Raw genomic sequence first — 15296 nt, 5'->3', positions numbered from 1 at the left:
TGACCTAATTAAAACTCATAATATTATAATAAATCAAATTATAAATAGGTCACATAAATATATAAAATGTAATGGTCAAATACTTATTAAACCTCATAAAATCACAATTAAATATTATAATAATGGGGCCATAAACCTCAAATAAATATCACATTAAACTGGCACATTAAGATCAAATAAAGTGTTGGAAATAATTTTGATAGAAAATTTTAAAGCTCATTTCCAACAATTTTGTCTGAAAAGGGTATCTCGTTAGGAAGAGGAGGCATTGGGATATTTAAGTCGCTCAAACTCTTCATTTGTAATTAATGTTTGACATTTGTCTAAATCACTTTCAGTTCGATATTCGATAAAATTTTGAGTACATATTGAATTCACAATTTTACATAGAGCAAACCGTAGTAGTCTATTGAGGGGTGGGAGGAAGGGCGGGTGCAGCTGATCTTGGATCACAAAGGCAAACATTCCGACCGACCTTCTCATCAAAAACGCAGTAGCCGCTCGGGCAGAAATAGTCTCCACATCGTACTTTTGAGCACAGATAAGTGCAGAGTTCGCCGGAGCATGGAGCTGGATAAGGGTCTATGGTGACTCCCTCCACTGCGTTTTCAGCCGCAATGCCCAACATTATTATGCTTACAATCAACAACTTCATCATTTGCAACATTTTTTTTTGCTTTTTTTCTTGTGTAATGATTAGTTGAGGAGGAAGTGTTGATTTGAACTGGTTTATATAGTTGCGGATAGGATGGTTTGAGGGGAGAGTTGGGAATTATATTGCTGTAATCATGTAATTGTGGATTTTGTTAGTAAGAGGTTAGAGACGCTTTAATTATAAGTTGAAACTGATGGTTTCATGTAATAATTCGCAGGTTGTTTTTGTTGGTAATTGGTAGTTAACCTTTTTCAGATTTCAATGATGTGATGAACTAACGAGGATTTATTGTAATGTGGATTGGTGTAATCATATACTTTTATTTTTTTTACTGGTAAGCACTACAGGATTCATCAAAGATGAAATATTGGGATTCATGGGAGGAAAAAGATACATTTTTCATCTTAAAAGTGATTGAGGACAATAACTTAAAAAGTAGCATATTTTTGTTTTAATATCTGTCGAAAATTCCAAATTCATCGGGAAAAAAAAAAGGGAATTATCACATTCCGAGCGGGCAAAATGCATCCTTCCCCCTATGTAATTGAAAAGTGGCAAAATGCCCCCCCTGAGAAAAAAAATCTCAATTTGCTTCCCATTGTTTTTTAAAAAAATAAAATAAAAAGCTAAGGAAGCTTCTGCTTCGGACTCCAAATACACATTTTGTCGGGTTTGATTTCATGTGATACTTTCTCAATATCTCGAATGTTTTGGTAAGGTCAGCGATGTGATTTATCGACTCCTGACCATCATGTCGTCAATGTAGATGCATCCAAGTTGTTCTCAAAATATGTAATCTACCAACCACCAGTAAGTAGAACGTGCATTTTTAAACCCAAAGGGCAAGACAATATAACATTACATTTCCCTTGATGTGATGAAGCTTACTCGCTTTTAGTTATTGGGATTCAGCACAATTCGATGGTAGCCCTGCGATGCATCCATTAGACTCAATAGTTCATGCCCAGAGGTAGAATCCACTAGCTGGCTATGCAAGAAAGATGGTATAAACTTTAGGACAAAGTTTATTAACATCTCTAAGTCTTCACATATATGCCATTTATTGCCTATCTTTGAAACAAACACAACATTGGATAGCCATTCTGAAAATTGAATTTTCTTAATGTGCCCCGAAGTAAGGAGCTTACCTACCTTCTCTTAATGTGCCCCGAAGTCAGGAGCTTACCTACCTTCTCCTAGATGACCTTGTCATTTCTAGGATCGAAATGAATTTATTAATTTTTTTTTGCTTCACAGGAGAGAAGACGGGTCTAAGTCCAAACTGTGTACCATGGTACTGGGTCAACACTCATTAGGTCGCGGGCTGACCAGGCAAAGACGTTCATCTTTTCCTACAAGAAAATAGTTAATTGCCCTGCTAGCTTAAGGCTTAGCTAGGTGCAAATCCTGGTAGTTTTGTCCGGTTCTCCTGTATCAATTAGATACTCAACAGCTCTTCAACAGGTTATACTTGAGTGGGAACCTTATTCTCCTACTCGTTATATTGTGCAATCTTCCTACCGTTTTCTTTTTCGGATTGAAGGAAATTTACTTACATGTTCTTCCCATTACCTCTTTTTACGGATTCAACATAGCATTTTCGAATTGTATATTGGTCACCCTATAACCTCCCTTACTTTGGCTCAGTAGGGAACTTTAGCTTCATGTGGTAGGTGGAGACTACAACTTAGAAGGTGTTTACGGCAGGTCGCCTAGAATAACGTTGTATGTTGAAGGCATATCTACTATGAGGAATCGAATCATCTTGGTCCTCCTACTAGGTTTCGCCCCTAAGGATAAGGAGAGCAAGATTTGTCCTAAGTGATATACCACCTCCCTTGAAAAGCCATATACAAGGTATCTAACAACTCCATGAAGTATCATTGAACTCCATCTACCAGTAGACCTCATAAAACATGATATTTGCTGAGTTGCCATAATCCACAAAAATACATTGAACAATATAGTTAGCTAAAGTAGCAGAAACAACAAGAGTACCATTATAGGGTAAGTGAACTCCCTGTGTGTCAGCAGGTCCGAGTGGATCGTAGGATCCCCTGCTGGTACCTTGCTGTCAATTTCCATTATCAATACGTTCTCCAACTATCATGTGAACACTCCCTTAGCATGGATGTTCTCTAGGCTCTAATCCTCATTAGGAGCCTTCTCCTTTTGGTACTCCCTTCTGGATGAAGCAATAGAGTGATCATTGCTCCTAAGGGAATCTTGGTATTTAGGGCGTTCATACCGTTGCTCACGGTACTAATCTTTGTCCATGTTGTCTTTTAAGTAACCGACCTCTATGAGCCTTTCTATCTCATGTCTGAGCTGGTGGTACCTGTTAGTGTCATGACTATACACTTTGTGGTACCTGTAGAATTACTTATATTTGGGCAATTGCGGTCCTTCTTCTGCACCCTTGGGCCACTGCAAAGTAGTGTGCTACTATGGCCATTAGCATTCGTGCTAGGCTAGTGATGAGCAGAGTGAACTGTTCATTTCTTGGATCGAGGGGGGTTGAATGTTCTCTAGGTTTCCCTTTGTTCCTATAGGAGGCGATGCCCTCATTATTCCTCGTTGAATCGTGGTGGTCGTTTTTCTTTACTAGCTGAGCATCCTCTAAATTCATATGTCTTTCTGCCCGAGCTAGTAGATCATGGAAGTCCAAGATAGGTTTCTCGACTAGCAATTCAAAGAGAGTCCAACTTGAATTCCTTGTGTGAGAGTGCTGATCAGCACCTCCAGGTGAGTAGCTACAACTTCCGGAATAACATTGTTGAAATGCTAGACATATTCTCTCAAGGTCTCAATTTCCTCTTGTTTTACTCCAAAAAGACTGAAGGGCAACTTTTGACACATCTTGCTGCTAGCGAACTGGTATAGGAAAAGGGAGCTAAATTTTGCAAAAGAACATACTGAACTGGAAGCTAGTTGAACCATTGCTAGGAAGAATCAGTTAATTTAGTAAGAAATAAGTGATATTTAATACCATCAGTAGACCTATGCAGTAGAGCTGCATTTTTAAATCCATGGATATGCTCAGCAGGATAAGTAGTACCATTGAGTAAGCAGATCGGGATGCACCGTAAAATAAGTTAGGAGCTCTTCTGCCATGATGTGAGTGCTAAAGGGAATACCACACTCCATAAGTTGGGTTTTCTTCCTTACCTCTTGGCACAGTTCCAATACTTCATTCTGGAGGGATCACCAGATCTCAAGTGGCTTAGGATTGCTACTTCCTTATTGGCGATATCAACAATTATAGGTTCTTCTTGCTGTGGGACAACATGGTTCTACTCGTTAGTTCTTTGATCTCCTTGTATTCTAATCCTCCCCTTTGGAGAGGATTGTCCTTCTCCACTGGCTTGGAGCCTTTGAGAGTTAAGTTGATGGTTTCCTTAGTACATGAGCTAGGTTTCCATCCTTACCTATCGGTGGAATTCCGCCACTTCTTTCTGGAGGGACCGCCAGATCTCGAGTGGCTTAGGATTGATCACCTCCTTGCTGGTGGGATCAATCGGGATAGTTCCATCCTATTGGGGTACAACGGGTTTTGCTCGTTGGTTCCTTGATTTCCTTGAGGATTGTCCTGCTCAATTGGCTTGGGACCCTCGAAGAGTTAAGTTGATGGAAATTGGCGGAGCTGTTCACAAAAGAGTGGGTTGACAGTAGCAAACCGAGCTATAGGGTTCAAAGCTGGAGCGGGGATATTGAGACCGCCTAGTGCATAATCTGGAGGTGAAATAACAGAACCTACTACAGTGGAGAGATAAGTTTTTCTCTCGAAAGAGCCGTTGTCACCTCCGTTATGCGAATTGGCCATTTCTCTAGCTCGAGTGTTCTTACAGACAATGCCAATGATGTGGCACCAGAGTCCAGCAGTACCACAATTGTTGAAATTGTTTTGATAAAATCCTAAAATCAAAGGAGGATTAACCTGCAAAATAAAGACTAACACTTCGATCTTTAAGTCAATAATAGTTTTACTAAATAAATAAAGAAAATTTTTGAAATAATGTAAAATAATGGTTGAATATGATGATGGGGTAATAACATTCGTGTGAAGTGTAAAAATGAGTATAAAAGTAGACAAAAATTGAGACTATGAGAGACTTAGGTGTTTGGTTTTATTCTCAAGAGTCAATTTCCAATTTTATACTATTTTAGATTTTGAAAGCTTGTTTGTTTTATCTTTATCCTATTAAAAATCCCCATTTTTAATAGAAGCAGCCTAGTCTCTGAAAATACACTTCTCAAAACACCCTTTTCAAGACCTCATTGTTGCCTAGTAAAAGAGGACAACATGTTGACTTTTTATGAAGTAAAAATAATATTAAACCATATATTCAAAATACAATGTCTAAGAAACACTTATATAACAAATAAAATTCAAACACATTCTCATTTTTCACACCTATAAACCTAGGCTTGGAAACATTAAATATATTTTCATTTCTCGAATAAAAACCAATAAATGTTGGAAATTAGAAATAAAAATAGAACCAAAACCAAATGGAAATTTCAAAATGACTCTACAAAAACTTCAACTTATAGGTAACTGTAGAGCAAGATCTGGGATGTAGTTAGGGTAAATTATATATGTTAAAAAAAGTTGCACATGTTAGCTAAATAACAAAAATGTCTTTTCATGATTTGGACATGTTTGAATGAAGGTTTGACCTTTTTTGACTAAGTTTTACCCGATTAATTCGAGAATTTGGGAATCGATTTACCTTCTGCTTGAGGAGTTGATTTTAGTCGGATGACTTGGTATTAGTTGGAGACCTTTTAGCATGATGTGTCAGATGATACCAGAAATATGTGTGACGTATTGTCCTTGTTGTATGCTTAATTGCCTTGCTGAATTAGAAAAAATGAACACTCCATAACTCAATACCTTGCACATAGACCAACAGGGTTAGACTTGTTGGGTTGCTTAGTCGAGCTTCACTTCCTTAGCTTTGGGCTTTGAAGAAAAAAATTTGAGGGGCATCAATATAATTTCCTAAATTACCCTTAATAAAATTTTACTTTATTGATATAAATTATTTTGGTCCGTCACATTTAAATTTCTAGTACAATTTACACCATTGCACATAGATTTCTATGGAAAAAATTTAATTTTTTTTTGTCAAGATAGTTTTGTGCAAAAGAATTTAATAGTTAGCAAAGAAATTTTTAATCAAAAATTAATATTTTTGTCAAAATATAATTTTGCATGGAGAAAAAACCTAATAGTTATGTCAAAATATATATTTTAGCTTTTAAGACACATATGTTTACAAAATAATTTAGTCTTGTAACGTATTTATATATTTTCTTATAAACTAAAAATTTAATTTAGTTTTAATATATTTAAAAAAAGTTATGTTGTGGTGTGTTTTTCTCAAGATTAATTGTTAACAAAAATCATATTTGATACACAAATTATATAAAAATAGTTAATAATTTAAATAATTGATTTACTAAAAACAAACAAATACATATTTCTTATTGCTACTTATGGTGAGTGAGAGCTCTTATATATAGAACTAGCGTGTGGCCGTGCTATGTACGGATTAAATTAATTAATAATATTAAAATATATTTTATAAAATTTTTATTTTTGTAAAAGTCAAATGAAAGACACTCTTTAAGATTAATAGTACAAATAAATTATGTTCTTTAAATTACATTGCATTAATGTTTAAAAAAAATCAAATTCACAATATCTACAAAGAGATATTAATAGAAATAATTGAATAAGTATTATTTTTATAAACTAAAAGATAACCATCTTCATATTGAAGAAAGTTACCAAGTATAAATTCAAGTATGAATTTACTTATATTTTAACATACTATTCAAAATTTTGTTAATGAAATTTAGCAAGTTCTAAAGAAGATAAATTGCAAATTAAATGATGAAAACATGATTACCTTATTGAAGTTCAACTTATAATATATAAAATAAAATAATAAATGAACCAAATTACTAATTAATAAATTTGAAATTTTATACTAATTGACAATAATTTAAAAAGAGCATGAATAATTGATTACTTAAATAGTTTAACAGAAGAACAAATGCATTTTCGAGATTGAACATAAATAAAATAGTATGTATACTAAATGACCTAAATAATTTAAAGAATTACAGAGAACAAACAAAATTTTTTCGATCTAATTGGAAAAATTGGAATTAGGAGAATTTAATCTTTGGTTAAAAAAATCAAATTATATAATTCAATGGTTAGGTTCAAAGTATTAAGTTGAAAAATTTCATGAACTCATGAAATACAAAAATTATATATTTTATGACCTCATGAAAAATAAATTGATAATAAAAAAAATAAAAAGCAAAGAAAAGAATTTCGATCTTTCATGATTTCATGAAACAAAAATTAATAGTAAAAGAAATTAAAAATCAATGATAAGAATTTTGAGCATAAAAAAATTTATGAACTCATAAAAATGATAAGTACTGATGCATAATGGACCAAGCAAATATGACCCAAAGAAGAGCAAAAGGGTCAAGAGCCCCCCATAGACCATCCAACAGCTCATGAGGGGGTGATCACTCAAGATATTAAAAGACCTAGCCCAAGAATGTGGCCCAACCAGCGACAGTCGACCCAAGACCCATATTTAAATGCCCCCATGTGGCACACGTGGTATACACCTAGGCTACCAAGTGTACCTCCTAGCCAACAAGGAAGACTCGTGTCAAGAGAGGTTCTTTCAAAGACTCAGACTCCTAGATAAGAGGGACTCTCTGCGGATTGTGAGTCCTCATCAGTGAAGGGTTCCCTCAACGTGGAGACTGACTTGCCTTGACAAGATTTACAAGAGGTAAGAATAGATTGTGTCTTATCTTAACAACTTCTACCATTTCAACCCATAATAGGGCGCATGTGCAGTCTCCCACCGAAGGGGGACACCCGCTATAAATACAGGTTTGACCCCCAGGCAGGGAATACCTGCCAGACTGGAACTCTTGCTATCAAATCTCATTTTGCACTCTATTTGCTTTTTGAACACGATTTTCTCTTACGAATTCGTTCATCACACTTTGATTCTTAATTATAATTTACTTTTTTACGCTTATTATCTCTTAAATTCGATACTAACTTGATCGTCAGAGTGCTAAAGTGTTGTTTTGCAGTTTCCGTTCTAAAAGTTCTTTTATTCGTTGGCCCAAGTCCAATACCAAAGTACAAGCTTATTCGACCCGTGCTAATTTTGCACGCATCAATTAGCGTCGTATGCAGGAATACAGAGTTCGAGATGTGAGTTTCAATGGAGATTCCTAACAATATTGTGAATAAGTAAAAAGTTGCAGAGGCACTTGGCAACGATAAAGCTTTGCAAGTTGTTATAGGGACGCCCCCGGCCCCAACCAGTTGTACAACTCAAGTAGAAAGCTCTCTGTTACGACGAAGCACACCAACCCAAAAGGTTCAACGTCTTTTAACTTTTAGCATTAAGTTATCAAGCCCCGATAAGATGACACATAACTTATTTCACAATGCTAGAGGAGATTATGAAAGGGACGGTATGACACGGAAAAATAAAGAACGTAATTAATGAAAAGGTGCAATTTTAAATCAATCAAAGGGGCTGAACGTTCATTACTGAAAAACCCAAACAACAAATAAAACATGTAAACACTCTTTAACAAGCAAAGTTTACATGTTGCAGCCCATACAATCCTTATTAATCAAACCAACCAACCAACCTACAAAATACATCAGAAAAATGGTCCTATTGACTGTTGGGAGCAAGGTGATGATGAACTTCGGGTGATCTTGGATCGCAAAGGCAAATATTCCTTCCGGCCTTCTCATCTCTAACACAGTAGCCTCTTGGGCATAAATAGTTTCCGCATGTTACTTTTGAGCACAGATAAGTGCAGAGTTCGCCGGAGCATGGAGCTGGATAAGGGTCTATGGTGACTCCCTCCACTGCGTTTTCAGGCGCAATGCTCAGCATTATTATGCTTACAGTCAACAGGTAACCCAACAGCTTCATTTGCACCATTTTCTTTGCTTTTTTCTTGTGTAATTAGTTGAGGAGGAAGGGTTGACTTGAACTGGTTTATATAGATGTGGAGAGGGTGGATTGTGGGGAAAGTTGGGAATTATATTGTTGTAATCATATGGGTTTTTTGGTTAATTCTTGAATTGTATGGGTTTTGTTAGTAAGTGGTTAGAGAGATTTTAATTACAAGGTGAAAATGATGGTTTAATGTAATAATTCGCAGGTTGTTTTTGTTGGTAATTGTTATATTATAGTAATGTGTTGAATCAACAAAGATTTATAGTAATGTGGATTGTAATAATATTTATTATTATTATTGTTATTATTGGTAATTAAGCAATTATGAGGATTCATCAATAATGAAATCTTGAGGACTTATACGATGGAAAAACACATTTTCAATCTTATAATTTGTTTTGGGTGACATTTTTCTGTTCACTCTAATTTTAATTTTGCAATTGAGACAATAATTTTAAAATTAGCGTATTTGGTCCAATATTTTTCTTTTAAAAAAAATAAATTATCAATTAAAAAGTCCAAATAAATTTACTAACAATTGAGTTTCAAATTAAAATTCATAACAAATTTGTGGTTTAGAGACTCACAATAAGCTCATATCAAATTTGGGCCTTATGCATTTTGATGGATTAATCCAAATTAAAATTCAAGATTATTCTTTTAAATTGATCAATTGAGCCGAAGCAAATCAAGTACGCTCCGCTAGGAAACTGATCCATATCCAAGTCCATGGAGTGCGACGCATTTTCATAGATTCAGGGAGTTCCACGAACATATTGTTTGGAGAAGCGTACGATCAAATGGAGCTAAGGGATACCCCCTTAGAAATAGTGAATACCTCCCTTTACGGATTTGCAGGAGAGGTATGGTCTCCCGTCCTCTGACTTTGGACAGCGGAGCTACTTGAAGGACATGCTTGTTAAAATTTCTAGTGGTGGATACTCCTTCGACCTATAATGTCATTCTACGAAAACCCACTCTCAACACCTTCCAAGCTGTGATATCCACCTACCACATGAAAATCAAATTTTCTATGTCAAAAGGGGTAGGGAAAGTACAAGGGGACCCCCCTCCAATCTCGCAAATGCTATGTGGAAGCTGTGCGCAAAGGACAAAAGAAGACCAGGGTCAAGGACCACAAGGAGGGACATTCCAACAAACTTAACAAGGAGTCACTCTCCAATCGACATGGCAGGGAGGTACCTCCCAGTAAATGCAAAAAGAGTCACGACAAAAAAAGTGAGTACGAGAGAATACCCTCCAAAGTCCAGCCGATGGAGGAATTGATGAACATTGAGATCGTACCAGGAGATTCAGAAAAATTTACACGTATTGATTCTCAACTAGAAGAGATGGTACAGAAAGAAATAATTAAATGTCTACGTCGAAACACGGACATTTTGCATGGACTCCTCAAGACTTAGAAGGGATTGATCCTAATGTCGTAACTCATCACCTCAACATCAATCCCCGCATGAAACCAGTAAAATAAAAGAAAAGATATTTTGGGCCTGAGAAAGATTTGATCATTCAGGCAGAGGTCAACAAATTATTGGTAGCTGGCCACATTGAGGAAATACAATTTCCTGAATGGCTATCCAAAGTGATGTTAGTGCCTAAGTCTGGAGAAAAGTGGCGAATGTGCATTGACTTCAGAGATCTCAACAAGGCTTGCCCTAAGGATTTTCATCCTCTTCCTCGAATCGACCAACTGGTTGACTTTTCGACTGGATGTGGACTCCTAAGCATGATGGACACCTCATAAGGGTACCATCAAATAATGCTGGCCCCGGAAGACAACAAGAAAGTCAGCTTCATTACGTCCGCTGGAACATTTTGCTACATAGCCATGCCATTTGGCTTGAAGAATGCAGGAGCCACCTATCGACGTTTGGTAGATAGAATATTTCGCCCACAACTCGGGAGGAATATGGAGGTATACGTATACGACATGCTTGTAAAAAGCAAAAAAATACAAAACCATGTGGTGGACCTAGAGGAGACATTCGCTGTCTTGAGAAAGTATCAATTGAAACTTAACCCTGGAAAATGCGCATATGGAGTGAAGGGAGGGCGTTTCTTGGGATTCATGTTTACCCAGAGAGGAATTGAAGCCAACCCCATCAAGATCAAAGCCATCCTAGACATGAAACCACCCTCCAACATTAATGAGGTACAAAGATTGACATGAAGGATAGCAGCACTAAGCCGATTATCTCTGAATCAATAGAAAAAAGCCTGCTCTTCTTCAAAATCCTCCGAAAGGCGAAAGACTTCAAGTGGGATGACTCCGACCAATAAGCTTTTGAGAGCCTCAAACAATATCTAGCAGGGCTTCCTCTACTGGTGAAGCCTTCCCCTTGGGATACCCTTTATGTCTATCTATCAACCACCCCTCAAGCAATCAGCTCTTTACTGATTCACGAAGAGAGCGAAAGACAAATGTCCTCCCGCAGGGCATCTTACAACAGGTCCTTCTGAAGGACCCCTTCTAAAAATTTCCTCCTGCAGGGCATCCTCCCATGGACTCTCCAGAAGGGCTCCTTCTAAAATTGGTCATCCTCGGGACATTCCCCAATGAGTCCTCCTGCGTGGATCTCCTTCACTGAGTTTACACCTACAACGTCCTTCTAAAAAAGATACAGTGCATTATATTCATCAAAATAAGGCATAAAACTTGTCTAGGAGTAAGCCCTACCACAGATCATGTAGGCTTCCATCACTAAAGGGATCTCCTGAGGCCCCCATCCTAAGCTTTCACTTACGTTATGCTTTATTATGTTTTTTATTTTGTAATATACTATTTGAACAGCTCACTCACCAAAAGGATTAAGGTACCTCCTACAAGGAAAAAGGAAAGGAACCAACCCACCAAAGAAATTCAAGAGGGCACCCATTCAAAGAAAGCAAAGAGGACCTCCTTGATTGGGGATCCTTAGAAAGCACCTGTCAAGAAGAAGGACAAGGATCTCCAGCCAAGTAGCAACATGGAGGCTCCTTCCACAAAAAAGAAAGCACAAAGAGCTCTCTATTCAGAGGGGGTTTCGGTAACCTCCCTCCAAAAACATGAGGGGGACCCATCATCATAACCAAACCTACAGATTTCAACACACCAAGAACATAACCTCATTCCGTAAAGTGAACGACAAGTATGAAGGTGGGAACCAGTCAAGTTGCATTACCAGACCCCTGGCCTAAAAACATGGCCATGGGTGAACCGAAAATATCCTTGTGGAGCAGAAAAATTAAAATCGTTTGATCCCTAGTTTGCATGAGGGATAGCAAGCAAAGTAAAAAAATAAGATTGTTTTTCGTCTAGACCGACAATCAAGGTACATCAAATTTTTTATCCACAGGTAGGGTCTTCCATTTCTTTTACAAGAGGGGTATCGGCGGCAGGCGAGGTCGCAATAGGAGGAGCAGTGTTGCTGGCTTGAGGGAGCCCTCCTTGTTTCTCTTCAAGGGTACCTTCTCCCGGGAGATCCCCCACTGTGGCATCAATTGTCGCTTCGTAGGGGGGACTTCTCACTTCTGCCTCGATCTCCCCCAGTAGATTATCCAAATCTACTTCTACGAAATATTACGAACATCACTAGGAGGCTTAAACTGATATGAGCGGAAGATGAAGAAGGAAACTAACCTAAGTTTGGGGAGAGGGCTCCCTCTCCTTGGACGAATTGCCCGACAAAGGGATTAGATGCGTTTTCTAAAGTAGTGGCAAGGTTGAGAAAGGAGGGCTCCTCTCCTATAGGGGATACCCTTGAACTTGAAACTGCTCCTTGCAGGCCGAGAAGCCATATTTAAAGAAGGCCCCTGCTACCTTAACCACCTCCTACTGGTATTCTATGGAACCGTTGAACTCCTTTAAGCGGCTCTCAATATGCCTCCAGAAAGTTTTTGCCTTCCTTAGAGTGGGGGAAGTCCATCACTGCCTTCTCTACTGCTTTCTTGAGGGCACCTTCATGGCTGGTTGCGTCCTTCTTCAACTGTCACACCTTCTTTTCCAATTGTTGACAGCGGCGCGTTACCTCCTTCTTAGCCTCTCTCAGTTTAGCATTTTCATTCCTAAGTACTCCAACCTATCCTCCAGTTTACACTTCTGGGCATTGCTAAAGGAAATAGGAGGGGTTCCTTGAGGCCTGTAGGAAAGTTCTTCATAAACCGAAGCGGCCTACAAGAAAACAAAAATTATCAAGGGAAAACATACAGACACGGGAACCAAGTTTGGGCAAGAAGGTACCTTGAAGATGTAGAGGGCCCCCATCCCTTCTAACTCCTCCTTGGAAAAAGGAGATAGGACCTGCCTATCCCCAAATGATAGAACCACCCTCCTCAAGTTTGCCACCAAGGAGGCTTTTCCTTTGTCTTGTTCAAGCAAATGGCCACTATGGAGACACGCGGAGGGTGCACGAGAAAGCCGAGGAGGAGTATCCATCTCCTCTCTGGAAAGAGGGGCCGAAGAAGGCGTGGAGGAGGTGAAGAAAGAGGTGATCCTGTCCGAGGTTTCTTGGAAGAGCTCCCCATCACAAGACCAGGAGAAAAGGAGGAAGCAGGGCGAATACCCTTGAAGTGACTGGAAGCAAGTGCCCCCTTGGAGGACTTAGGTGTAGGGGTCCCCCCAGAACGACCCCAAGCACATGATCTCGCATCAATTTGCTATACATTATGTTCTCTGCATAAACACGAATAAGGCAAATCAACACTCCAATAAAGCATAAAGAGGGGGAGGCAATGGCAGACAAAAGACTAAAAAGAAATACCTAGAGAATCCCCCAGAGGCTCTATCACAGGAGCCAGCCCAAAATGCTGCAACAACCTTTCGTCAATTAAAGATCGACAGTCATAAGGAGAGGCATTCAACTTTTCTAGCAATGAAGACAAGGCCACCGTCCTTGTCCCCACATGAGCAGGAGGAGGGGCTTTATGAATCCATTACCTTGAGAAACACCAGGCATGAAGAGAGAGGACAAAGAAATAGTTGACTTTCCAATGTTTTGGAGCACGAGGGAGATGCAAAAAGGACACACCAAGGTGCGGAACAAAATAGAAAAATCCCTTCTTCGCCTTCTTAAGGCGATATCACATAGCAAATACATGAGCAGTCACAAGGGGACCATAAAAATGAAGAACTATAAAGAACCCGACCAAAATTTTAAAAGAATTCAAAACTAGCTGATTTAAAGGAACTTGGAAGATGTGGGAAACTTTAGAATAAAAACGAGGAATGAGGAAGCGAAGACTGGACCTCAGTTAATCAACAAAAAAACATAAACAGTGGGGAGGAGGAAAGAAAGGATAACTCATAGGGGAGGGGGTATATACGACAAACTCAGACGAATGACACTCTTGGAGGAGAAAGTTTATGAAAGAGGGTCGCATGATAGAAGGCCCCCAGTCTTATGGTGACTGAGAAAGCTTCTCTTCCTCCCCCTCTTCCAAGGAAGGGACTTCTCCTGGAATGGAACCAGAAGGTTCACCCACAGCAGAAGACTCTGGTGTCTCAGCCTCCTCAACTGGAGACCTCACCCTCTCTTCCTCAGGATAGGAACCCTCTCCTTCATTCTCCCCCTCTTTGTCCTCATTGGTTGCCTCATCAATCCAGCGACAGACGGTGACAATCGCCTGCCTTAAGCTCCTCCTCAAGCCCCTCCTAAAATGAGGCAGAGTCGGGTCCGCCCTCTTGGAGGTAGCCTCCGAGGGATCATTACTCAAGAGAGCCTCCCTAAGGAAATGTATAGAGATACTTACAGAAGAAAATGAAGGTCGGATTAAGTACAGAGATACTTACAGATGGCCCTCACATTGATCACCATGCTGTCCACTCTAATCCACTTTTCAAAAAACGGGTCATCAGTGTTGGGTTTGTCAGAAGTGCCATCCATAAATCCCAGCTTCATCTTGGCATGTAGAGCTCTCTTGATCCCGAAGCTCCAATTGAGGTAGTTGTTGTCGGTCAGGGGCACACTCACCAAAACCATCTCAGGATGGTCAGAGCCATGAAGTTGTAATTTCTTCGGTAATGGGTTTCCTCGCATCTCCGCCGTCGCCGACACTTCGACCATTCAAAAAACACAAGGGACTCTCTAACGCCAGAAAACGTGTATATAGAGACCTTCAAATGAAGGCTCTGATACCATGTCGAACAATCCGATAAATATATAACAATCCGGCCATAGTGGATTATTGGGAGTAAGGAAGTATCAATATTCACATAAAAATCAATCTACAATGTACACCATTGACGGATATATATATATACACCAACCAAGAGAGAGAAAAAGGACTACTCCTAACAAACTTGCTTATGTGGATAACAAACAAACAAATTACTGATAAATGATAACAGGAAAATAACAAGGAAAAGACAAAATAAATAGGTAGGGTCGTTGATGAGGTCGCTAGTGGAGGTCATTGGTGAGACGAGGTCGTTGATGAGATGGGTTGGTGAGATGAGGTCGCTGGTGAAATGGGTGTTCAGGTCGCATGGATGGTCAAGTCGCTACATGATAAGATAACACATAACTTGTTTCACAACGCTGGAGGATATTATGAAAGGAACGGTATGACGTGGAAAAATAAAGAATGTAATTAATGAAAGGTGCAAT

The sequence above is a fragment of the Sesamum indicum genome, linkage group LG4 (genome assembly GCF_026168435.1).
Source record: "Sesamum indicum cultivar Baizhima isolate 11 linkage group LG4, ASM2616843v1, whole genome shotgun sequence".
In the NCBI taxonomy this organism is placed as follows: Eukaryota; Viridiplantae; Streptophyta; class Magnoliopsida; order Lamiales; family Pedaliaceae; genus Sesamum; species Sesamum indicum.
This window is presented reverse-complemented; position numbering follows the sequence as displayed.